The sequence below is a fragment of the Bos taurus genome, chromosome 13 (assembly GCF_002263795.3).
Source record: "Bos taurus isolate L1 Dominette 01449 registration number 42190680 breed Hereford chromosome 13, ARS-UCD2.0, whole genome shotgun sequence".
NCBI classification, from domain to species: Eukaryota; Metazoa; Chordata; class Mammalia; order Artiodactyla; family Bovidae; genus Bos; species Bos taurus.
This window is the reverse complement of record NC_037340.1, coordinates 35,392,869-35,420,292: the sequence shown is the minus strand read 5'-3', so window position 1 is coordinate 35,420,292 and position 27,424 is coordinate 35,392,869. Positions and strand designations below refer to the sequence as shown.

At 45.2% G+C, this 27,424-nt stretch overlaps 1 long non-coding RNA gene across 2 annotated transcripts; it reads right to left on the bottom strand.

The window, feature by feature from the left end:
* Window positions 1-1,863: 1,863 nt before the first annotated feature.
* On the bottom strand, window positions 1,864-26,861 carry LOC101903449 (uncharacterized). Of its 2 annotated transcripts, XR_009496874.1 has the most exons (4): window positions 23,530-26,861; window positions 19,654-19,763; window positions 4,272-4,464; window positions 1,864-2,185 (listed from the first exon to the last, which is right to left on the bottom strand). It is a non-coding gene; the product is annotated as an uncharacterized lncRNA (long non-coding RNA). The 2 variants fall into 2 exon arrangements; XR_009496873.1 differs by lacking the exons at window positions 19,654-19,763; window positions 23,530-26,861 and adding an exon at window positions 7,200-13,101.
* Window positions 26,862-27,424: the final 563 nt, after the last annotated feature.

Genomic DNA, 27,424 nt, shown 5'->3' with positions numbered 1-27,424 from the left:
ACTGGGTAGTGTGATTCTAGTATAGCCCTGTTCCAAACATGAGGTTAATGCTTAGATTTATAAATCATCTACCTAATTATAACAGAGAATTTGTATGCATGTGAAGATATTCAGGCATAGAGTAAACAGTCTCTCTATGTGTATGTGTGTGTGTGTGTGTGTGTGTGTGTGTTTATAGGTAGGTAGGTTTAGTTGCTAAGTCATGTCTGAGTCTTGCAACCCCATGGACTATAGCCTGCCAGGCTCCTCTGTCCATGGGAGTCTCCAGGCAGGAATACTGGAGTGGGTTGACATTTCCTTCTCCAGGAGATTTTCCCGACCCAGTGATTAAATTCAGGTCTCCTGCATTGCAGGTAGACTTTTTACCAACTGAGCCACCAGGGAAGCCCTATATACAAGATTCTACAATCTTGATTATTGTAGAAAATATATTTGGATGACTTTCATTAAAGCCAGACCATGTTTAATAGGCCCATTTTAATACAAGAAGTATTGACTACATCCTTACAATTTACTCAACAGAAACCCACAGTTTTCTAGTTTGTGAATATCATAAACCTCAGGCCATGAAGCCCTTGGCAGGAGTGGGTTCGGCCCCTGCCATGGAGGGAAGTGGGATCTTTGTTGTCTCGATGCAGAGACATCTTAATGTCTTTATCTATATTTTCAGGAGCCTCAGGGCCCTGCACCTAGATAGCTGATAGCAGGTCCCAGGGCCACTTAATAAACAGCTTTGAATTGAGTGGCATAAACAAGCAGAGAACAAACCCTACTACCTCCCAAGACCTAAGAAAGCACCAGTATACTGGTCCCTTCTGGCTCCTTCAGGGCCTGACAACATGCAGGGGTCAGTCTGGCACAGGGAGCCAGGCCTCCAAACAGAGGAGTCTCTCAAAAAAGACACGATTCGGTGACCATGTGTCTCCATTTCCAACAATCTTAACACACGTGCGTTTGGGGACAGCATTAGTCATGACAATGGCCAAGTTCAGAGGTCACTCAGAACCCCTGATGTCCTGTTTGCCCCTCTCCCCTTCCCGTGAGGCTGCCTTCAGATGGGAAAGATGAAAAGCTGAAATCAAACTGGTCACTTTGTTTCCACAGTTAGTTCTCAGGTTGAGAGACTCGCTGGCAGGAGAGTCAGGGGCATTTGTCCAGGAGAAGATGCTGCCGTATGTCTGTCTCCCCCACCCCCCTGCTCCTCTGAGGGCCTCTGTCTGTCTGACACCAGCATGCTCTGGCAATGATGTGCCCCGCACCTTCCATGTGTTCAAACACTCAGCAGTTTTAATTAACTGACTGCTGTTCCAAGAACCGACATCAAATAGTCTTGTGATCTTTCCTGGTGAAGCAGGAACCACTAGGTAAGGAGACAGGAAGCAGCCCCGCCCCCACCCCTGCTGGTTCCACTGAGCTAGGGCCAGAAACACCCCATAAACCCTCGGCTGTCATTTAATAGAAATAATGTCATTGGGGAGTTGCCACGGCCCAGTGGCCTCCCGCTGAGCCCAGACTCCGGGGGAGGAGGGGGTGATGCACGCCAGTTCTCACTGATCAACCGGTAAACCCTGGCCCCCATCCTACAGATAAAGCACAACAAAGGGGAGCTGCTGACCGCTGTAATAAAAAGGCGGTTCCAACCAGGTTTCTTTTTAACTCAGTGGAATGAATATTGTGAAAGAGTTGGGGAGCAGAGAAGTCAAATCAGGAGCTGAAACAAAATGACTTAATTGCTTTGCCACATCCACGCATTTTTAAAATGAGAGGTGCAGCGGGCAAGATTGCATCACCGAGATTTTAAAGCCTTGGTTACTGCAAGCAAACACAGCCGCAAACCTGATGGAAAGCCTGGCCAAGTTGAAATGGATGCGAGGTTGGCTTTATTACAGACGGGTAAAGAGGTACAATTCGTGGGGCAGACAGCTTTCGCATTCCTCTGGCCTGATGTCGTTTTTTAGACAGACGTGGGGTTGGACGTTCTGAGCCAAAGGATACGGATGCAGATCGCCCAGGCATGTGGTTCTGTTTTTCAGCTCTTCTGGAGGTCTCATTACCTAGTGACCCACTCTCTGGTTTTTTGTAGCTGAGCCTCGTCTGAATATTCATTGGAAGGACTGATGTTGAAGCTGAAGCTCCAATACTTTGGCAACCTGATGCGAAGAAAAGACGCTGATGCTGGGAAAGACTGAGGGCAGGAGCAGAAGGGGGAGACAGAGGATGAGACGGTTAGATAGCATCACCGACTCAATGGACATGAGTTTAAGCAAACTCCGGGAAACAGTGAAGGACAGGGAAGCCTGGTGTGCTGTGGTCCATGGGGTCGCAAAGAGTAGGACATGACTTAGCAACTGAACAACAACTCATCTTCCTGATTTAATTAACAAGCCTATGCTAGTCTCCCTCTGCCATGACTTTTCACCTCCAACATACAAAATGCAGAGCTGAAAGTGATTTGTGGGGACTAGTGGACTCTGGCCCTTCCAGAGAGTGAAGCCCTGCCTGTTCCATCTGTGGTGCAGGAACTTAGGCAGGTCAGTTTCTATGAGTTTCAGGTTCATTATCTCTGAAATCGAGTGAATGATATTAATACTCAGTGTACTCGTTATCTATTGATGCCCGAGCGAATTACCAAAACTTAGCCGCTTAGAACCCCAGACATGGATAATATCCCACATTTTCTGAAGGTCAGGCATCAAGAGCAGTTCAGCAGGGATGTACGGGTTCAGGACTTCCCACAGGGCAGGTGTGGGCTGGAGCCGCTTCTTCTGAAGGCTCGACTTGGGCCGGGGCTCTGCCTCCCCACACACGGGTCCCTCCTGGGGCCACGCACCCCCAAGCCTCAGTTCCTTCGCTGTGGGCCTCTCCTGAGCCATCTAGGTGTTTTCATGACATGGCAACTGGCATCCCCCAGGGTAGGTGATCTGAGGGACAGCACAAAGAAGCCACCATGTCTCTATGCTGAAACCTCGGAAACGACCTCGGAAATCACTTCTGCTGTGACCTCTTGGCCACGCAGACCCACCTGGAGAAGATAAGAGATGGGGAGGCTACAAACGCTTGAAGCCCAGGGGGCAGGGGTCATGGGGGCGTGGTAGAGGCCACCAGCCCTGCCCCCAGAATGGGGCCTTGGAAGCGAGTTTTGACCCTCAACCAACAGCAGAGACAGGGAACTGATAGAGAAACATATACAGAAAGGGGCAAGTGAGAGGCAACACTCATTCAGCCAAAGGCAATGGCACCCCACTCCAGTACTCTTGCCTGGAAAATCCCATGGACGGAGGAGCCTGGTAGGCTGCAGTCCATGGGGTCGCTAAGAGTCGGACACAACTGAGCGACTTCACTTTCACTTTTCACTTTCAGGCATTGGAGGAGGAAATGGCAACCCAGTCCAGGGTTCTTGCCTGGAGAATCCCAGGGATGGCGGGGCCTGGTGGGCTGCCGTCTATGGGGTTGCACAGAGTCGGACATGACTGAAGCGACTTAGCAGCAGCAGCAGCAGCATGTGCATGACAGTGTTCGGGGAACTTGGATCATATTAATACACAAAACCAAGACCACTGTGCTCATGCAGCTGACATTCCAGGGAGGGACACGGGCCATTAAAACAGACATAGTAAGTCAGTAGTTACGCAGCCTGTCACAAACAAGGGAGGACACACAGATGAAGGGCCACAGTAGAGCACGTATGGGAGATGCAGGTAGACATACTAAAAACATGGAGCTGGGATCGGCCTCCCTGAAACAGGAAGTGGAGAAGGGGTTTGATGAGGGACCGAAGCCAAGCTAATCTTCAGGGAAAGCGACCCAGGCGGAGCAAGTGGCAGGTGCAGGCCTCACAGGGAGATTACCTCTCACCTGTGATGGGAAGACGACTTGGGCGTGAAAGTCAAAGAGAAAAGTCCCGGGGTGGGACAAGATCATGTGGGGTGGTGGTTTAGCGGGGGCCTCCCAGACTCCCATTCCATGAGGGTGAAACTGTGCAACTGTAGAGCACAAGGAACTCAATCTTTTATAATAACCTACAAGGGAATTTTCAGTTATATAAAAGAATATGTATACACCCATTGTGCGTGCATGGGTATATATATTCTTTTATATATCTGTATTACTGCCAGAATGTGAGACCCAGTTCTGTGCTGAGGCTGTGATTCTGAAGGCTGCTCCTGACCAATGACGAAGCAGAGAAGGGCTCCGAGGCACACACTGGTCTGGGAAACACGAACCCCTCTGCAGGACAGGAGCGGGGAGGGGGTTGCCAGAGATATGCGTACCTTCAGAGCCAGTGTCCTCCTGGCATCTGTCCATCTCCCTCTCCTCTTCACCTGGGGGCTGACTCACTTGGCAGCTTCATGGCTTTCCCTGCGTCCTCTTCCCTTTCCCGATGTTTCCTCGTGGGCAGATTCCCTCACAAAATCTTCCCTCATTTAATGCCACCTTGGTGTCAGCATCTCAGGAGACAAACCCCTGGGAGAAATAAAAGTGGAAATGAGGCCGAGCGGAAGCCCCGCGGTGATCCAGGCAGCCTGAGGCTGGTGGGGGCTGGGGTGAAACATGGCGGGACTCTGCGGGTCCCAGCACAAATCCTCTCCATGTCTCCCCCACCCCTGCACCACCACTTCTTGCTTGGAGGAAATAAGAGTTCATTCAGACCCCTTGATCTTCCCTGAGTTCCAAAGGGAAGGTTCACACAGTTGCTAATCAGGGAAGGGAGGGGATACAGAGACAAGGGAGGAGCTGACAAGAAACAAAGTGCATCAAAAAGTCTGCCCAAAAAAGTCTACAAATAATAAATGCTGGAGAGGGTGCGGAGAAAGGGGAACCTCCTACACTGCTGATAAGAATGCAAATGGGTGCAGACACTGCAGAGAACAGCATGGATGTTCTTTAAAAAAACTAAAAATAGAGTTACCGTAAGATCTAGCAATCTCACTCCTGGGATCTAGCCGGAGAAAACTATAATTGGAAAAGATACATGCACCCTTATGTTCATGGCAGCACTATTTACAATAGCCAAGACATGAAAGCAACCTTCACGTCCATCAGCAGATAAAGAAGATGCGGTGCATATGTACAATGGAATGCTACTAAGCTATTAAAAAGAAGGAAATATTGCCATTTGCAGCAACATGGATGGACCTGGAGATTATCATACTAAGTGAATAAATCAGACAGAAAAAGACAAATAATCATATGATACCACTCACATGTGGAGTCTGAAAAAAAGTTACACAAATGAACTCATTTACAAAGCACAAAGGGACCCACAGACATAGAAAACAAATTTATGGCTACCAAAGGGAGAGTAGGGGAGGGATACATTAGGAGGATCAGATTAACATACAAACCTTACTATGTATCAAATAGATAACCAACAAGGACCTACTATAGACCACAGGGAACTCTACTCAATATTTTATAATAACCTGTAAGGAAAAGAATCTGAATATATGCTATGGTGTGCTTAGTCCCCCAGTCACGTCCGACTCTTTGCCACCCTAAGGACTGTAGCCCACCAGGCTCCTCTGTCCATGGGGATTCTCTAAGCAAGAATAATGGAGTGGGTTGCCATGCCCTCATCCAGGGGACCTTCCCAACCCAGGGATCAAACCCAGGTCTCCCGCATTGCAGGCAGATTCTTTACCATCTGAGCCACCAGGTAAGCCCATTTATGTGTGTGTGTGTGTGTGTATAATTTTATGTAACTGAAACTAACATGACATTGTAAATCAACTATACTTCAATTAAAAAAAAAAGCAAATACAAACCTTAAAAAAAAATGGTGCAGTCATGGGACAGGGTTCTGTCTCCTCCTCAAGAAATACACATAGCAATATCTTTGGGTTCTTCTGTAGGAACTAAGGCCCCCACCCAGGTGGAGGATGGTGAATGCATGCTAAGTACGAGATTCCTGGAGCATCACCCTCTTACCTTACCACCAACCAATCAGAAGAAAGTCTACAGACAGTGGAAGATAAGGGAGACTCTGATTCCCTCCCGCAAACAATTCTCCCTTTAAAAACTTTCATGTTGGAGCAGAATCTTTGAAGTTGGGTTTCTGACAGGAGTTCACCTTCTCCCAGGTTTCTGGCCTCCTGAATGAAGCAGGCTTTCCTTTCCAACTCACAATAATTTCTCAAGAGCGGGAAGTAGCCAAACCTGAGTCTGGTAACAGCAAGCAGCCAGGAGGTAAGGAGTGATCTGATTCAGAGCATAGGTTGAAGGCAGAGCCTTTGGAATTCCTGGAGCATTGGAGGTGAGATGTGAGAAGAGGAGTCAAAGATTTTGCCTAAGAAGCTGGACTCGTACAGCTGCCGATGCCTGGGATGGGGGAAGGTTGTAGGTGGGGCAGATATGGAGGGAATTTGTACACATCCAGGTTGCTGTCTCCTGAGCATTCATGTGAAGGTATCCAGTAGGGAGTTGGATACACGTATGTGTGCTTTGGGAGAGAGGTCTGGGCTGGGCTAGACATTTGGGAGTTACTATATGGATGCTGTTTACAGACAGGGGGCAGGTGAAACCTCAAGGGAGCAAGTGGGGACAAAGAGGGAAGAGGCCAGGGATTCCAAGACAGACTGTCGGTAGCAGCGGGAGACCCAGCATGGAAGAGGCAGGACCAATGGGACAGCGAAAACAAGAGAGGGAAGCCAAGTGAAGACTGTGAGTGGGGGTGACAGGCCCCTGAGGTCAAGCAAGCTGAAGGCTGAGAGCCGCCACTAATTTAGCAACATGGAGGTCAGAGGTCATTAGTGACAGTTAAGGAAAAAGATGGTCCTTGTCTTCCCTCTGGGGCTTCCCTGGTGACTCAGTTAAGAATCTGCCTGCAATGCGGGAGGCCTGGGTTCGATTCCTGGGTCGGGAAGATCCCCTGGAGAAGGAAATGGCAACCTGCTCCAGTATTCTTGCCTGGAAAATTCCATGGCCAGAGGAGCCTGGTGGGCTATGGTCCATAGGGTTGCAAAGAGTCGGACACGAAGAGCCCACCACCCCTCCTACATGGGGGTGCTCCCTCTCCGCCCCAGGACCCTAGACATGTCCATACACCTGCCTTCCCAAGCAGCACTGAATGACCTAAACTCCCCTGCAGGGAGAGCCTTCCACTAGGACAAGTCACCAAGTCACCCCCTGCAGGGGGAAGGGGGGGAGTGGGGGAATGGGAGGGGGGACAAAGTGCCCCGAGTGGCAGCCGCCCTGCACACCTGAACAGATGGCTTCCGGACATGGCATGTCTCAGTCAAAGGAGAATGTTTGCATGGATGGACTTTCACCTGGGAGAACTCGTCTGTAGTCCTGGAAGCAGCACAGGCTGGACCAGAAGTGACACAGGCTGGACCGGATGTGACACAGGCTGGACCGGATGTGACGGGAGCTGATGGGAGAAGGGCCCAGCTCTTCCAGTTACCAGCCCTGTTGCTCTGCTCTCTCACCTCACCTTTCTGGGCCTGGGCTGCTTCCTCTGTGAAATGAGGGCTTTGGGCTGAGAGATTCTCCTGAGTCCTGAAGTGCAGCCAGCCATGTGAGCTCCTCATGGAGTTCTGATAGATTTCATTTTATCATAAGAAATTGTTTTAAAATTCAAGCGAAAAAAAAAAAAGGAAAAGTAGATCTTATCTCCATAGTCTTATTAGACTGGTTGAAATCTCTGCGTTTTATTTGAGTTTTGGGGGGAGGAGGAAGAGAGCAGCTGCTGACCCCCATTCATCCACCCCCAGAGTCTCCATCTCAAGTCTTGTTGCCTGTTCAGTTAGACACGGGCAGTAGATAAAAAGATTTAAGAAGACTGCATGGGAGAAGACTGTAAGTTGAGAACATTCTACTCATTATTTTTTTCCCCAGGACTTGGGGAAAAGTTCAACCATCAAGAATTACAGTTCTGGAGCAATTCTAGCCACAGTAACCTAGTTTTCTAGGCTAGAATCACTGGTTTATTGTTTAGTTACTAAGTTGTGTCCAGCTCTGCGACCCCATGGACTGTGTGTAGCCTGCCAGGCTCCTCTGTCCATGGGATTTTCCAAGCAAGAATACTGAAGAGGATAGCCATTTCCTTCTTCAGGGGCTCCTCCCAACCCAGGGATGGAACCCATGTCTTCTGCCTTGGCAGGCAGCTTCTTTACCACTGAGTCATCTGGGAAGACCAGAATCACTGCTAGACAATCACTAATGCCCCCTCCAACTTTAAGTGTTTGAGATTATGCAAAGGGACCCCTTCTTCCCATCAGCAGAGGGCCGTGGGGGCAGGCGGCCAGAGACGAAGCTGCCTTCAATACTGCAGTCTGGGCTCCTGAGGCTCCTGTGTCCCCAGAAGCTGATTGTCTTTATATTATTTTAGTTAATGAATTAAATAAGGTTCCAGGACTGGAGACAAATGGGACCTCCTGTTACGTTAAAGTGAGGAAGCCAGAGAAGAGCATAGAAAGACCATTTAAACTTTCAACACCAGAATCAAAATATGTGTAGAGACACAAACATAATATGTGTAAGCATCCCTTAGAAAGTAAAGCAGAGAAAGAAGAATCAATTATTTTTGCTCTCCCTGCAACCCCTTCCTCCTCTCCAGCTTCTCTGCTAAGGTGTTATTACCCTGATTGGCCTGTAGATGGCAGCCTAGGAAAGCAAAGATAAAATGATCGGATTTAATAAGTTGAGCCCATTAAAAACTCAAAAGGACCAGATTCAAGATTCCAAAGCAAACATCACTTTTAAACTCATTATTGACAGAGGGGTTTCTGTCGAAAATAAGACCTGTGGCAGGCGATTTTTATTTTGGCTGGCTAAAAATTAGTTTTTTCACTAACACTTGCAGGTTATTATATTAGTTACTGCCACATCTGCAAAGTCGTCTCCATCACTGTTTCATTTTCACTCTCTGTATCAGAATCAGTCACTAAGGTTTTTGTTTTTTTGTTGGTCTAATATTCACATTGTCTGAATCAGAACTATATTCTGAAGAGCTATCATTTTTCGAGACACTAGTATATAGGTCGCTCAGACAATTAGAGAAAGTATCTGCTTAAAATTCACCAAAAAATTCTTCTTCACTCAAAATTTTGTGGTGTATCATTTTTGAAATTTTTATGGCAATAAGCTTGTGTTTATAATATATATAAGGTTAGAACAAAACCCCAACAGAGCAAAATGTGAATGGTAACGACAATCGTAAGTTATACAGTGAACCTTTGATCAATTTTAATCTCTAACATCTACAGACAGTGATGTTAACTGTATCACTCTCTGAAAACGTATCGAAACATCTCTAGTCAATAATGTGTTAAAATACAGCATCATAAGAGCATACAGGTAAAATATGAAGAAAAAAACTAAGACAAGGAATTCTTGCATATAACCAACCACTTAACAAAAATCCCATTCAAATTCTGCCTAGAATTCTGAAACCACACCAGATCTACAGCTTACCTGGGATACATTTTTGCTAGTTCACAGTCACAGCACCAGTATGGATGCCTTGTTTTAAGCAATACATGCCAATGCAATAGGTGATTTCTTAAGTCTCTTAAGTTCTAAAATTCCCTGAATATATAGACTCCAGAAAAGCGGGGCAAATTCAGTTTTGTAACCTGAATGGTGTTTGCTGATAGATTTCAATGCAGTGTTCATTTTGACTATTCTGTACTTGCCTAGCAGCTCCTAACCTTTGGACCTACTGTTTGTAAGTCAGTGATACTTCCTGGATCCGCACACTTGTGGGAGAGCCTTGCGTGGGTGTCTCCTCCCCTGGGCTGGCTGCTCTGGGCACTGTCAGTGCCCTAAGGGACTGGGGCCTGACACAGAGCAGGTGTTAGAGGTGCTGGGTGAATTGCACTGACTGCAGCGGAACCACCATGGGAATCACAGGTCCTTAAATGAGGCCACATCTCTGCTGCGATGGGTGTGGATTGCTGGACCCAGGGTTTCTGCGCCAGTGCAGGCCTGTAGTGTAGTAGCTTGGGCTGGGACCACCTGGGTCCACATCCCCAGAGAGACCTGAGTGCTGAACAAGGCACTGAGGCCAGAAGCCTCTTGGAACCAATATCCCAAAGGAAGAAGCAGTCCTCACATCCAAGGTCAGCCACACCTGAGGACAGCCAGCTCCTCAGCCGCAGTGATGGACCTGGTAAAACCAGGGCCAAGGATCCAAAGGACAAACTTCCGGTTTCAGGGATGAATGTCCTCCTGATGGTTTGCCCACTTAAAACCCTACTAAGTGAAGAGGAACTAAAAAGCCTCTTGATGAAAGTGAAAGAGGAGAGTGAAAAAGTTGGCTTAAAGCTAAAAATTCAGAAAACTAAGATCATGGCATCTGGTCCCATCACTTCATGGGAAATAGATGGGGAAACAGTGGAAACAGTGTAAACTTTATTTTGGGGGGGGCTCCAAAATGACTGCAGATGGTGATTGCAGCCATGAAATTAAAAGATGCTTACTCCTTGGAAGGAAATTTATGACCAACCTAGATAGCATATTAAAAAGCAGAGACATTCCTTTGCCAACAAAGGTCTGTCTAGTCAAGGCTATGGTTTTTCCAGTACTCATGTGTGGATGTGAGAGTTGGACTGTGAAGAAAGCTGAGCGCCGAAGAATTGATGCTTTTGAACTGTGGTGTTGGAGAAGACTCTTGAGAGTCCCTTGGACTGCAAGGAGATCCAACCAGTCCATTCTAAAGGAGATCAGCCCTGGGTGTTCTTTGGAAGGAATGATGCTAAAGCTGAAACTCCAGTACTTTGGCCACCTCATTCGAAGAGTTGACTCATTGGAAAAGACTCTGATGCTGGGAGGGATTAGGGGCAGGAGGAGAAGGGGACGACAGAGGATGAGATGGCTGGATGGCATCACCGACTTGATGGACATGAGTCTGAGTGAACTCCGGGAGTTGGTAATGGACAGGGAGGCCTGGCGTGCTGCGATTCATGGGGTCGAAAAGAGTCGTACATGACTGAGTGATTCAACTGAACTGAACTGAACTGAACTGAATATGCAATTCAGAGAAAAAAAGTGTACTTGACAATCCAAAATGTTCACTGTTGAAATTTCTTTTTTAAAAAACGAAGGAGCTTTCATAACAAAAGAATTCATAGAGTTGGGATGAATCCTAATAACTCACCTGGTTAATTCCACATCTCCAGGCAGAGCAGCTCCTAAGCCATGCCCAAAACTGTAAAGGGACAAACCAAACACCCTTTCCTTTTCACTGAGCTTCCAGGGGAGATCTGACCAGATAGGTCCTCTGCCTCTCTGTCTTCACTGTCTGCACCTTTTTGTTCATGTTCAGCTGTGAATTGAAACAGACTTAACTCATATTCAGGCTCCTCTACTCTCTGGCTGTGTGAGTTTAAAAGTAAGTTACCTGCCCTCTCTGAACCTCGCTTTCTCCATTTGTAAAACCACTGTTAGAATACACCCCAATTAAAGGCGTTTCAAGGCTTGAATAAAGAAAAGCTAATGAATATAACAAAAAAGAAACAAAGTTTAAAATACAGAGAACAAAGTAGAGATTACAATTGGAAAGAGGGGAGGCGGGAGGGGCACAATAGGGGAAGGATTACGAAGGACCAACCACTAAGGTTTAAAACGGATAAGTTACGAGGGTCTATTGTACAACACAGGCAACGTAGTCAATATTTTTTAATAAATGTAAAAGGAATTTCCCTGGCGACTCAGTGGTAAAGAATCTGCCTGCAAATGCAGGAGATGCAGATTCAATCCCTGGGTCAAGAAGAACCCCTGAAGAAAGAAATGGCAATCCACTCCAGTATTCTTGCCTGGAAAATTCCATGGACAGCGGAGCCTGGCGGGCTACAGTCCATGGGGTCACAAAAGAGACATAACTTAGCAACTACACAACAACAATAACAAAAAGAGTATAACCTTGAAATTTTGTGAATTGTTATAGTATACACCTGTGACTTACATAATATTATTCATCAAATTTATCTCTATTAAAAGATGTATATAAACCACTACACCTATAACTTGGTTCCTAGAGCTGATCAACAAAATATGGCCCCTCTCTCCCCTCCTCCCTGCGGTGGGATGGTGGGGTTGTCATAACAACAGGGGAAGCAGTAATGAAAAATGATGGTCTAGGGTACCAGACACTATTTTGCTCCCTTCAGCCCCTCGACATTAAAATCACCCCATGGCCCTGTATGGTTGTCAAATAACTGAACATTCATGAAACTGACAAACCCAGCATTGCCCAGCCCGGAACATAATTCCATTTCACACACAAGTGCGAGCATTTTCCACATGGTTACAAATACTCTGGATGTTCTAGTACATGTTGTTGCTAATCAAAGGAAGATAGTTTTCTGTGCTATTTTTTACTTTGCTAAGAGTTGTTGGCAATTTTGTAAAATCTCATTAATCATGTTGAGTCTACACTACAGTCAATGAGTCACCCACACTAAGTACCTCTGTCCATCCACGTGGGAGCAGGTGAATTCCTGGTGGCTTTGAGCAGAGGGGCATTGATACCATCCATGGTATCATCCATCTTGTAGACGTAAAAATGAGCTTCGAGTGAAGGAGGTTCTATTAACCATTCATTTTGAGATAGAAAAAGAGTTTTTAACAAGTACCCTATTATCAAACAGGGGCTCTGGGTCTGATTAGCCCCTGTCACAACTGGTATTCCCAGCCTTCAGCCCTCAGGGGTCTCCTGGGCTGTGCCCCCTGCCACATGTACTCCCAGGAGCCAGCCCTTCTCTGCAAGGGTCCCAGAGGCTGCAGGGACCCCTCTCAAGGCACCTCTGGCATCAGGCCTGGTTCCCAGCAACAACCAGTTTTTCCTATTTTGTAATTGAAGCCTAGTTGATTTATAATGTTACATAGTTTCAAGTATACAATATAGTGATTTGATATTTTTATAGATTATATACCTCAAATACAGTTATACAATATTGGCTATATTCCCTGTGCTATACATTACTTGTTTGTTACCTATTTATTTTATACCTAGTAGTTTGTAGGAGGGCATGACAACCCACTCCAGTATTCTTGCCTGGAGAATTCCCACAGACAGAGGAGCCTGTGGGCTACAGTCCATGGGGTCACAAAGAGTCGGACGCGACTGAGTGACTAAGCGAAGCACAGCACAGCAGCTTTACCTCTAAATCCCCCTCCCTGATCAGCCCCTTTCCCCACCTCCCCTGGGAAAACCACTAGTTTGTTCTCTGCATCTGTGAGTCTGTTTCTATTCCGTGGAATCTAAAACAAAACCAATGAATGAAAATAACAAAGCAGCAGCCAGCTTTGAGTGCAGCCCCCAGGGGAGTCCCCTAGCACTCCCCACTAACCTGAACTTACCTTCCCTCCAGCTCGGGCCTCAGGGAACCACCTGCTCTCTCCCCAACTGAGAAAGACCCCTGGGGCAGCCAGGGCAGATGTTTCCCCCTCCACCCCCTACGCAGAGCTCCGTGCCCGGGCTCCAAAGGCTCCATGCCCCACCTGTATCACTGCTCCAGGATATCTGCTTTTTGTAACTCCCTAGACCATCCTTCTACCTTCTAGATCCATCTCTGGCTTCATGGCCCCTGGAATCTAGATAAGAGTCCTTGCTGCCATCACGGCCAGGAAGGCAGGGTCACGCTGGAATTTACTAGAGTTTCAAAAACTAACAAGAGCACCCGGGTCCACCCAGAAGTTTCCATTTCTGACAACCTGGTGAAGAAATCCAGTAGAACTTTTGAATCTTTCCACCCGGCTTCAGAAAGTTCACCAGTGCTAAGAGCAGAGAAAGAATGCAGGATAAATGAAAGAATTCTTGTTCTGTATTGTGTTTCACAAAGACCCATTAAGGCGAGCAGGAATCCATGCTACAAGGTCATGAAGGAGCCCTGGCTGGTAGACAGGGCAACTGAAAGAAAAACAAGCCAAAGTTTTGTGGAAAGTCCACTGGACAGAACAGACCAAGTGGATGTGGGGTGAAGTGTCATCTGCCGGACCCTGTTCCTTTTCCTCTTGGGTAGTGGTGGGAAACCACAGACTTGCAGAACTGAGCCATGCGTGCTGCAGAGGGGACAGCATCCTGTGAGACTGGCAGGTGGAAGCAGATGACATAGCACGGGGAGGCAGGGGCCCTGGTGGGGAGAGTGAGACAAACATGGGTTTAGCAGGAAAGATGGAATCTCCACAACCTAAGAACGATGAAGCTGTTTTTGCAAAGCAGGTGTACTTCATGAGTTGGGGGACACCAAGGGTTTTTCTGACTCGTACAAATTATACTTGGGTTGGGTGACCCAATTGTTAAAAGGGATCTCAGCCTAGACAAATGAGAAGAAGTTTCCAAAAGCTAATCCCTCACCAAGCTTCCCCAGGGCCAAATCGCCTGGTGAGGATGTCCACTGTCTGGCCCCAAAGGCATGATTTGTCCTAAGGCTCTGGAAGAAGGGCTTCCCTGGTGATTCAAACAGTAAAGAATCTGCCTGCAATGTGGGAGAGCTGGGTTTGATCCATGGGTTGGGAAGATCCCCTGGAGAAGGGCATAGCCACCCACTCTAGTATTCTCGCTGGAGAATTCCATGGACAGCGGAGCCTAGTGGGCTACAGTCCATGGGGTGGCAAAGAGTCAGACATGACTGAGAAACTTTCATCTGGAAGAAGAGAGAGGTGGTTTGATTTTACAGACATCTTCCCCACTGTACATGGGTGAGGCCCAGGGAGGAGGTCCTGCCTCAATGGCCACCACCACTGACCTCCAGAAACACGACTGTGTTGCGGGTGAGATGCGCAATCTACCTTGGGCTGTTATAACAAAAGAATGGCAAACTGGCGACTTAAACAAGCATCTGTTTCTCACGGTCCTCAGGGCTGGGCAGTCCGAGGTCAATGTGTCAGCAGATTGGGGGTCTAGCAAGGACCAGCTTCCTGGTTCCTAGATGGAATCTCCTGCTGTGTCTTCAAGTGGTGGCAGGGGCAGGCAGCTCTCTGGGGTCTATTCTCTAAGAGCACTAATCCTATCCCCACATGCTTTTATGAACAGGATTGTATGTGGTTTTATAGGAATCTATTTTAAGAAAACAAAGTGCCCAGCACCTTGAACAGACTCCACATGACACAGAATGATAGTTCTTTCATTTCCCCTCCATTCTTCCTCTGCTCTTGGTGCTGGGGACCCTTCTGAAGCCAGGTGGAAAGATTCAAAGGTTCTGCTGGGTTTCTTCACCTGGTTGTCAGAACAGACTCGCTCTCCTGTCACTCCCAAAGCTCTAGATCAGTAGTTTGGGCTGTTGGAGTAGTGTTCCTCAAACTGTAAGACACCCAGGAACCTCCAGGATCATGTTCAAACAAGGATTCTGATTCAGCAAGTCTGGGGCAGAGCCCAAGAGTCTGCATTTCTACCAAGTTTCTGGAGGGTGCCAGGGTTGCTAGTCTGTGCTCCATACTTGGAGAAACAAGAAGTCAGGCTGTCCACCCATAATTGATGTGATCTCGGGTCTAGCTCAATGGCTGTCGCTTTCACATTAGATCTCAGTACTGGTTCCCCCCTCCCTCCTTTTTTAATATATAATTTAATTTATTTATTTTTAATTGAAGGATGATTGTCCTACAACATTGTGTTGGTTTCTGCCAAGCATCAGCGTGAATCAGCCATAGGTATACATGTGTCCCCTCCCTCTTGAACCTCCCTCTCACCTCCCTCCCCATCCATCCCCTCTAGATTGTTACAGAGCCCAGGTTTGAGCTCCCTGAGTCACACAGCAAATTCCCACTGGCTATCTATTTTACATATGGAGTGTACGTTTCCATGTTACGCTCTCCTTACATCCCGCCCGCTCCTTCCTCCCCCCACCCCTGCCGTGTTCCAAGGTCTGGTCTCTATGTCCGTGTCTCCATGGCTGCCCTTGCAAACAGGTTCATCAGAACCATCTTTCTAGATTCCATATACATGTGTTAATATACTATAATTGCTTCCCCACTTTGAGGGCTCCCCGCAAACACAGTCTAATGAACCAGTGTCCTATCCAGTAGGTCAACATCTCCAGACCTAAATACGACTTTGCCCAAACTCCCAAGAAAAGACTAGGTCCAGACCCAGTGGAGTAGAACCAGTTTGCTCCCTAAGATGCCCTATAGATGAAATAATGAGGCGACCCATGAGGAAAACACAGGATCACAGAGACTTAATGCTCCCATAGTTTTTCCTAGATCCTTTCTCTGGCATCCGAGACCCACATCCTCAGAGGAGACAAGACTGCCTACCTCCAACCCACAGTTGCCAGAATTTAGAAATCCTTTAGGAGCTTGAGATGGTTGGATGGCATCACCAACTCAATGAGTCTGAGCAAACTCCAGGAGGTAGTGGAGGACAGGGAAGCCCAGTGTGCTGCAGTCCATCGTGTTGAGAAGAGTTGGACACAACTGAGTGACACAACAACACGGAACTTGAAATTAAGGGTTGTTGGTTTTTCTCCTTTTGGATTTTTGAAAGTTAAAACAATTCTAAGCTCACAAGCCAGACAAAATGGATCTTCATATCAAAACAAGAAGGGCAGACTTCTTGTGCCAGAAAATAAGGAAAACTCAAGAGAATGGCAGGGATATGTCAAAAGGATATAGATGCTAGCTTGGGATTCCCTGTAAGAGCCATTTCCCTGTTTCTGTAGTTGGTGCACTGACATCTGTGGCCTTGCTGACTTTGGAGGGACTGTCCCTCCCAGGATTAGCTAATTCCTAGAGATAGTCAATAACTCCTCCAGAGCCTGTTTTTCATATGCAATCATATGAAAATCAACCATTTCTTATGCAAATCAACCATTCTGGAGCCCATACCCCAACCACATCCTCTATTGGGCTCTCAGCGTCAGGGTCCCTATTCTCCTGCCTGAATCACCCCAAGGCCAGGCTCTCGACAAGGAAGGGCAGTCCTTGGGGCTCAGAGCCTGCTGAAAGGGTGAAACCGGCCCATCCTGACCCTACCCACCGCACCTCACCCATTCCTTCCTGTGGAAATGATAATAAAGGCTCCCACATTCTTCCCCCACTTCCTCTGTCTCCTGACTGGCCCTGTATGGTGCTTCCCCACATGGTCTCGTGAGCATCCTCCCATGTCTAGGGATCCATGAGGAAGACACAGGTCTCCTTTCATGATAGTCATTGTCATATCTGTACATCCCACCATACCTGATTAAAACAATCCTGCTGCTGCTGCTAAGTCATTTCAGTCGTGTCTGACTCTGTGCAACCCCATAGACCGCAGCCCATCAGGCTCCCCAGTCCCTGAGATTCTCCAGGCAAGAACACTGGAGTGGGTTGCCATTTCCTTCTCCAATGCATGAAAGTGAAAAGTGAAAGTGAAGTCACTCAGTCGTGTCCGACTCTTAGTGACCCCATGGACTGCAGCCTACCAGGCTCCATCCATGGGATTTTCCAGGCAAGAGTACTGGAGTGGGGTGCCATTGCCTTCTCCAAAAACAATCTTGGCCACCCTTAAACCCCTGCCTCTGGTCAAAGTGGAGACAACTGACCATCAAAGTAATGGTAATGATAGATTATGCCCCATTGCACTGAATGACAATCCATGAGTTTGTGAGTTTTCATAAACAAAATGGGCTTCCCAAGTAGCACTACTGGTAAAGAATCCACCTGACAATGCAGGAGATGCCAGAGATGTGGGTTCCATCTCTGGGTTGGGAAGATCCCCTAGAGTAGGAAACGGCAACCCACTCCAATATTCTTGCCTGGAAAGTTCCAAGGACAGAAGAGCCTGACAGGCAGAGGAGCCTGGAAGGCTGCAGTCCATGGGGCCACAAAGAGTTAGACACAACTGAGCACACACACACAATAAAAAATAATAATAATAAATGGGGGAAAGAGATAGCCCTTTCTTATAGTAGAGTCACCAAGGGATGTAGAAGGAACAAGGGAATCAGAATCCATTAAAACAAACGGTTAAGGCTTGATAGGAACAGGATACTTATGCAGTCTCAAAGTATCTCCCCACAAATTACTTTTTAATCAGAAAGGAGAAATTTGAAACTTTATGAAAGAGAAACCTGGTAGACACCACATTAACTAAAGAGGAAGTTCGTTCAGCATAGTGGAGAAGGATAAAACAAGCAAGAGGCCACGTGAAGCTTGGAAAAATCTCTAAGAAGGTTTGTGTCAGTAAGAACTTTTAACTGAATCTTGGAAAATATCAGAAAATCAAATTAAACACAGGATCTTTGCCCCTGGCACTTCAGCTGATTGAATCTCTCTCAACTCAAACAAGCTGAAAGTGGTGGTGCAACCGCTACTTGACATTTGGGTAATTCTGTTATTTCCAAAGTTCTTTTCCAAATAGTATCTCACTTAGAGCTGTTTTTCACAGCAGTTCTGTGATGCAAGGTATTGTGACCTCCTATTTCACATACAAGCAAACTAAACCCAGAGGCTCATGATCTGTCCAAGGTCACCCAACAGAGTCAGGACCTGATCCTAAGTTCCTGCCATCACTGCCCCAGGGTCCCCACCCCCCCCCACAACTTCATTGTCATCTGAATTCACTAGCACTATCTGTGTCCTTTGAAAAATGCCAGGCGACCCCACATTACAAAGGAAAATGTTCTTGAGGGGGTAAGAAAAAAACACTTTCACACTTACTGGAAGACACCTCCACCACCATCACTTTTTCTCTGGGGATCACAGTGACTTATAATGTTAAATCTTTCAGAGCTCTATTTTTAGAAACATTACTAAATTTCAGCGCTAGTTTCATCAACTTTTCTGCATGGTCTTATCATTTCCACATCTTATATGAAAAGCAGGAGGTTTTGGAGCCTACTAGAAAGCTATTATTTTTGTATCTGTGAGGGAGCTGGCACAAGGAAAGGAAGGGTTTGAAAGCAGAATGGCACCCCACTCCAGTACTCTTGCCTGGAAAATTCCATGGACAGAGGAGCCTGGGGGGCTGCAGTCCATTGGGTCGCTGAGGGTCAGACATGACTGAGCAACTTCACTTTCACTTTTCACTTTCCTGCACTGGAGAAGGAAATGGCAACCCACTCCAGTGTTCTTGCCTGGAGAATCCCAGGGACAGGGGAGCCTGGTGGGCTGCCGTCTATGGGGTCACACAGAGTCGAACACGACTGAAGTGACTTAGCATACCAAACAGGTGCAGAACTTGTGAACAGAAAGGCCAGCTCGTATGGCCAGAGTGGACCACAGGCAGACCTGGCCAGTTTCCCTGAAAGTTAACTGGACAATCAAATTATTTCATCTGCTGGTCTGAAGCTGTTTACTTGGTGGTTAAACATTTCATTGCAGTGCTGTGATGTCTCAGAGCTATTTTTGAGGTGGAGCAAATGATTTAGATGTTAGTATCTTTATAAAACTATTGCTATTATCTCTGCAAAGCAGTCTTTCAGTTCCTCAGATACGTCATGATGCTTTAGTGCAAGGACGCTGACCACACAAACCTACCTTCAACCCTTGGTTCAATACTTATTACTGGAGAGAGCTTGAATGGTTATTTACTCTCTCAAAGACTTAGTTAACTCACCTATGAAATGGGAATATTAACATTACCTACCTCACAGGGTTGTGAAGACTAAAGGAGATGTTAGGCGCATAACACAGTTCCCTGTACATAGTGAGCGAGGGATAAGCACCATCCATGTTGATGATTTTGATGACAGTCATTTGCTTTGTGCAACGCAGAGGATGATACCAACTTACCATCAATGGGGCGGGTGCTCCAAGACGTGTTTCTAGCTCTGATGGGAGTGATGGTGATTCCCAAAGGCTTATACCCACCTTTCTCACCAAGTCAGTAGCCTTGCGCATGTCTACAAGAGAATTAATGGCGACAGTTAAAGGAAGTCAAAGTGACGCAACACAAAACAGGACACCATCATGCCAAAGGGCCATCTGTTCCTTCTAACTTATTCATATTTTGGTGATCTCACAAAACAGCTGTACTGTGGTAGACTGGATAAGCTGTCATGAGATGCTAGATGAGCTGTAGGTAATAAGCACATGTATGCATCAGCTTCAGGCTTTAACACTCCATTGAAGGCCAATTTGGCAATAAAAATTTGAAACATACAAAATATCCATTCCCTTTAACCCTTTAGTCTAAAGAAATAATTACAAAGAAAATAGTTGGATGTGCAAAATTATTTCCAGCAGGAGTGTTTATAAACATGAGAACCTTATAAACAGCATATAAATCTAACCGGTTGAGAAGATTAAGGAAATTATAGGGTATTACTTGATGAAATTGTGTGCAACCATTAAAATGATAAATGTGAAGACTGCATATGGAGTGGTCAGGATACAAGACCAGTATACAAAAATCAAGTGTATTTCTATACATTTGCAATGAACAGTATAAAAATGAAATCTTAAAAATGGCTCCACCAGAGACAAGAAAAGGGTATCCCTTCTCATTACTCCTTTTCAACATCATACTAGAATTCTGGCCAGTGCAATGAGACAAGAAAGAGAAACAAAAAGTGTATGGACTGGACAGGAAAGGAAAACAACAGTCTTTGTAGATGACAGGATTGTCTATATATTCCAAAGGAGTCAACAACAACAACAAATTCCTTAGACTAACAAATAGTTACAGCGAAGCCGAAGGATGTAAGATTGATATATAAAAGTCAGTTTCTACATACCAGTAATGAACAAATCAAATTTGAATTTAAAAACACAATACCATTTACATTAGCATCTAAAAATGAAATACTTAGGTATAAATATAGCAATACATACAAAATCTATTTGAAAACACTACAAAACTCTGATTAAACAGGCCAAAGAATAACTAAATAACTGGAGAAATATTCCATGTTCATGAACAAAAAGAGTCAATGCTGTCAAGATGTCTATTCTTCCCAACTTGGTCTAAAGATTGAATGCAATCCCAATAAAAATCTCAGAGAGTTATCTTATGGATATTGACAACTTGATTCTAAACTTTGTATGGAGAAGCAAAGGATTCAGAATAGCCAACCAAATACTGAAGGAGAACAAAGTTGAAGGATGGTAGCTACTTGAATTCAAGACACAAATATATCAATGGGACAGAACTGAGAGCCCAGAAATAGACCCACATTCATGTATTGAGCAGTACAGACAAACACAATCTTTTCAACAAATGTTGCTAGAAAAATTGGACATTCAAGTGCAAAAATATGAATCTAGATCTCTGTCACACCCTCACACACTTCACAAAAATTAATTCAAATGGATCATATACCTCTGTTTATTTTTTATTCAAGTACAGTTGATTTACAACTTTGTGTTAATTTCTATTGTATAGCAAAGTGACTCAATTATACATAAATATACATTCATTTTCATATTATTCTCTAGTATGGCTTATCATGGGGTATTGAATATAATTCCCTATGCTATACAGTAGAAATGTGTTGCTTATCCATTCTACATATAAGAGTTTGCATCCGTTACCCCCAAACTTCCAAACCATCACCCCCTCCCCCTTGGCAACCACAAGTCTGTTCTCATGCACAGATCTATATTTAAAATGCAAAATTATAAAAGTAGGAGAAAATCTAAACAACTCTGGGTAAGCTGATGATTTTTTTAGATATAACACCAAAAGCCCAATCCATGAAATAAATAATTGGTTAGCAGGACCTCATTAAAATTAAAAACTGCTCTGAGAAAAACACTGTCAAAAGAAAAAGACTATCTGTAGACTGAGATAATGTATTTGTAAAAGACATCTCTGATAAATGACTATTATCCAAAATATATACAGAATTCTTAAAAATCAACAATTAAAAAAAACCTTAATTTTAAAAAAGATAAAAGACTTGAACATATAGCTTACCAAAGACAGATAAATGGCAAATAAATATATGAAAAATTGTTCAACACCTTATGTCATCAGGGAATTGCAAATGAAAACAATAGTGAAATACCACTACACACCTATTAGAATGGCCAAAATTCAAAACGCTGACATGCTGGTGAGGATGCAGAGCAAGAGGAACTATCATTCATTGCTGGTGAAAATGCAAAATAGTACAGACACTTCAGAAGTCAGTTGGCAGTTTCTTACAAAGCTTAACGTACTCTTACAATACAATCCAGCAATCAAACTCCTTGGTATTTACCCAGAAGGGCTGAACTTTTATGTCCACACAAAAACCTGAACATGAATGTTTATACTACTTTTATTCATAATTTTAAAAACTTGAAAGAAATCAAGATGCCCTCTAGTAGGGGAATGGAGAGATAAACTGTACATCCAAACAACAGAACATTGCCTGTAGTTTTAGTTATTAATTACTCTTTCCAGACAGTCAAGAGGTGGAAGAAGAAGGGATAATATTTTGCTATTTCCATTTTATTCTTCCAGTAAAACTGGAATAAGAAGGGAGGACTTCCCTGGCAGTCCAGTGGTTAAGACTCTGCCTGCCAATGCAGGGGACACAGGTTTGATCCCTCTCCCAGGAAGATTTCACATGTTGCAGGGCAACGAATCTCATGTGCCAGAACTACTGAAGCCCACACGCCCTAGAGCCCGTGCTCCAAAACAAGAGAGACCACCGCAGTGAGGAGCCCACACACCGCAACTAGAGGGCACCCCCCACTTGCCGCAACCACAGAAAAGCCTGTGTGGCAACAAAGACCCAGCACAGCCGAAAATAAGTAAAGGAAGAATTTTTGTTTAAATGGGAAGAACTGGGAGGTGGGAAGAGGGCCACTGCTGTCACATGTTCTGATTTACTTCTTGGTTCTCATAATCCACAGTAAGCATCTATTTGCCAGACCTTGACCCTTTTTTTCCCCTTTATTCTTTCTTCCTTTTTGGGCTTCCTGCCTGTTTAGGAACTGGACATTCCTAGATCCACACAATCCACATTTAACCCCAGCCCCACACTCCAAATACACAAGAGCACAAAATGATCACACTTCTGGGCTTCTGGTTTTGCCTGTGTCTTAGCTTGGAATACACTTCTTTCCCATTCTCATTCTACCAAAGTCCTGCTCATCTTTCAAGGGATGGTGTAAAAGCCACCTCTTCCAGGAAGTCTTCTCTGATTTCCCTGACCAAAATTATTTCTTCCAGCTTCTACATTCCTGTGCAACATTGCTGGTATCAACTTTATTTTTAATCAATATTTATTTATTTATTAACTCCACATATATAGCTGTAGATTTACATAAATACCATCATCAAAACATCAGCAAAACATCATCTATCTATTATTGATAGACTTCTTTGGGAGTTGATTGACTCACAAAACATACATACACTTTAGCCTTGGAATCCTTAAGTACTTTTTTTAGATCCTAATTTTTCTGTTTTTAATTTTATCACTGTATTCATACCAAAGTTTTTAATGACATAACACCTTTTGATATCAATGAGGAACTAGTTTTTCTTACAGCAATCAGTTGTAACAGATCCAAGTTTATTCTTTCACCTCAAGTGAAGTCTCTGTATGACTCAGAATATATACAGTCTATCCTGGTGAACGAGCTTCCCTCATTGCTCAGCTGGTAAAGAATCAACCTGTAATGCAGGAGACTCTGCTTTATATAGAAAATACAGAATAAATGCTCAAGTTTTACCTTGTTATTTACAGCATAATAAAAATGAGTTGGTCCCGTAGTATCTTTGAGAGATGACTTTCAATTCCTTGGTCTGGAAGATCCCCTAGAGAAGGGATAGGCTACCCATTCCAGTATTCTTGGGCTTCCCATGTGGCTCAGCTGGTAAAGAATCTGCCTGCAATGTGGGAGACCTGGGTTTGATCCCTGGGTTGGGAAGATTCCCTACCCACTCCGGTATTCTGGCCTGGAGAATTCCATGGGGTCACAAAGAGTCAGACATGACTGCACGGAAAAAAAAAAGAAAAAATCTTGGTGAATAGTCTATGAACACTTTCAGTTTATTTTTTTATCATATATTTTATTCTGTTTGTATCATAATTTATTGTACAAATATCTTTGACTCTCACTAGGGATTAGGTTCCTTGGAAGCAATGACCTTTTTTGATTCTTATTTTATTTCCCTGAACTGAACTTAGTGCCAGACACACAGGAGGTGCCCAAGAAATGTTTATTAAATTGTCTTGCTCTTTAATCTGTAATACTTCTTGCATGATTATTAAACATGCCTAGCATCCCACTCCAGTACTCTTGCCTGGAAAATCCCATAGATGGAGGAGCCTGGTAGGCTGCAGTCCATGGGGTCGCTAAGAGTTGGACACGACTGAGCAACTTCACTTTCACTTTTCACTTTCATGCATTGGAGAAGGAAATGGCAACCCACTCCAGTGTTCTTGCCTGGAGAATCCCAGGGACGGGGCAGCCTGGGGGCTGCCCTCTTGTGGGGTCGCACAGGGTCAGACACAACTGAAACAACTTAGCAGCAGCAGCAGTAGCATCAAAATATATTTACTCATGTTGAAAGCTACATGAACTGTGCTCTTATTTTTCTGCTTTTTAATTTTTAACAAAGAACATTTTCCCAAAAGAAAATTTCTATGTTTTCCCCAAATTGTCTGGCACATAAGAAATAGTTGTTCAATTTAGCTCAGTAAACAACTGGCATAGAGGTGTTTGGGAAGGTGGGGGAGGGGAGATATTTAAACAATCACAACGAAGAAACATCCCAAGATAAATGAAAGTGCCCCCCAAGAATTTCTTGCAGGTAATTTCAATGTATACTTGACCAGGCCCCGTGATCTATGTTTAAGTGTTACTAACGATTTGTTCTGACTTCAGCAGGATAAATAGAGAAGGGCTTTTCATCTGGTTTTATGACAGGTCTTTCAGGCGTAGATCGACAGAGAATTCTCTCTCCAGTACTCTTGCCTGGAAAATCCCATGGACAGAGGAGCCTGGAAGGCTGTGGTCCATGGGGTCGCTGAGGGGTCGGACACGACTGAGCGAGTTCACTTTCACTTTTCACTTTCACGCATTGGAGAAGAAAATGGCAACCCACTCCAGTGTGTTTGCCTGGAGACTCCCAGGGACGGCGGAGCCTGATGGGCTGCCGTCTATGGGGTCGCACAGAGTCGGACACGACTGAAGTGACTTAGCAGCAGCAGCAGCAGCAATGGGGGCAGTCCTGGGCCAGAGGCACCAAGCCGCTGCTGCATCAGGGAAACCTCAGCAGAGCCGGTTCCGGCTGAGCGAGTACACTGCCACCTCCTGGTAGGAACCGGGAAATGCAGATCATTCGGGCCCCGAAGGCATCACCGTGATAAAATGCTGATGGGGAGTCCGCCTGAAGGTTAGATGCATTTCCAACCCACACAGGTAGCAGACAACCCGGAGCCCTGGGTACACAGCTCTGCGTGCACTCTGAGAGACTACTCTACACAGAGACACAGCAGTGGACAAAACAGGCCGAAATCCCTGCTCCCGTGGAGCATAAATTCTAATGGGGAGACAGGCAAGCAACAAACACAATAAATATGCAAAATATTTATATAGAAGGCACTGATGCAAAATATTTATATAGAAGGCACTGATGCAAAACCAGGAAAGGGGGCAGGACAAGGAAGTGGGGGCTGCCATTTTACGTAGAGGGTCCGAGAAGGCCTCCTTTCTTGGGGGGAGGGAGGTGGGAGAGGTATCATGTCAAGAGGAAGCCTGAAATGTGGTCCTCAAAGGGTGTCGCAGGTGTCTTGTGGAGCAGGCAGGGCTCTGTGCCCCAGAAAGCCCAGCACAGAGGGCTGTGAACAGGGGGATATGAAACCACTTTGCCTAGAAGCCACACAGACAGATGAGAGGCCCTGTAGGCTTCTGACAAGCCAAGTGGTCCCGATGAGCTTCTGGCTTTGCTAACCTCATTTTCTTCTTCTATAAAAAGGGATCTGAGTTCATATCATCACAATGTTTCTGAGATAAGTGGGTGTGTGTTAGTTACTCAGTCGTGTCTGACCCTTTGTGACCCCCTGGACCGTAGCCCACAAAGGCTTCTCTATCCATGGGATTCTCCAGTCAAGAATACTGGAGTGGATTGCCATTCCCTTCTCCAAAGGATCTTCTCGACCAGGGATCAAACCCAGGTGATATCCAGAGATAAGTGGGTAATGGATAAAAGCACATCGTCCAAGCTCAGTAAATCATAGTCTTTTTGAAAATGAAATCACAATGAAGTCTCTCTTCTACAAACATTTCCCCATCACTTTCTCTGGCAGGGGGTGGTCTCCTGCCAGAGAAAGGGAAGGCACAGGAAGCCCACCTTTGAGATTCAAATCTTCAGATTGGCAGAGAATCGGAAACATCCATTCAAAGCCTTCCAGCTGCTCTGCCTTGCAAGCTAGTTCTGATTGATGGGTGGGGCTTGAGGTACAGCAGCTCAAATCTGGATCTCAGTTCCCTATCCTGGAATCAAGCCCAGACTGTGGCACTTAGAGTGCCAAATCCTAGCCACTAGTCGATGAGGGCCTCTGGGTGTGATGTAAGTCTCTCCCTGGTCCTTGTCTTCTTTGGAGAAAAAAAATTCAACATAGATCCCTTGGCTTATTTACAAACAGAAATAGACTCACAGACTTAGAGAACAAACTTACGATTACCTGAGGGAAGGTTGGGGGAGAAGAGATAGATCAGGATTTGGGGATGGACATGTACACACTGCTATATTTAAAATAAGGACTTACTGTGTAGCACCGGGAACTCTGCTCAATATTATGTAAGAACCTAAATGGAAAAATAATTTGAAAAAGAATAGATGCATGTATATGTATAATTGAATCACTTGCTATACACCTGAAACTTGGTTAATCACCTCTGCTGCTGCTGCTGCTAAGTCACTTCAGTGGTGTCCGACTCTGTGCGACCCCATAGACGGCAGCCCACCAGGCTCCCCCGTCCCTGGGATTCTCCAGGCAAGAACACTGGAGTGGGTTGCCATTTCCTTCTCCAGTGCATGAAAATGAAAAGTGAAAGTGAAGTCACTCAGTCGTGTCCGACTCTTTGCAACCCCATAGACTTCAGCCTACCAGGCTCCTCCATCTATGGGATTTTCCAGGCAAGAGTAATCACCTCTACTCCAATCTAAAATAAAAAGGATTTAAAAATTCAACTAAAAGACTGAGTAGTGTAACAGGTTAAGTGTTTATCAGGAGAAAGTACATGCGGATGAGTGGGCTTGGAGGACTTCGTGCTTTTAGGATGGCTTGTATTGTCTCTGTAGGGCAGCTCTCTAGGTTCCCTCTGGCCAATCATCTTGCTCGTTGAGCATTTCTGATCTGACTCAAAGTCCTTCCTGATGTATGTGCACATATTTTAGCCAAGATGGATTCCAGTGCCAAGGTCTCTAAGAGGTTGGCAAGACATATTGTAGGTTGGCGCCCCCTCCCTTTTTGACCCCCAACATCGGAAAAAAATATTTTTAATTTTTAAGTAGGTTTACATTTTTAAAAAATGTTTCAAAGCATGACAAGAGTTCATGAAAAGGGAAAGTGCAAATGTTAGTCACTCAGTTGTATCCAAGGCTTTGAGATCCCAT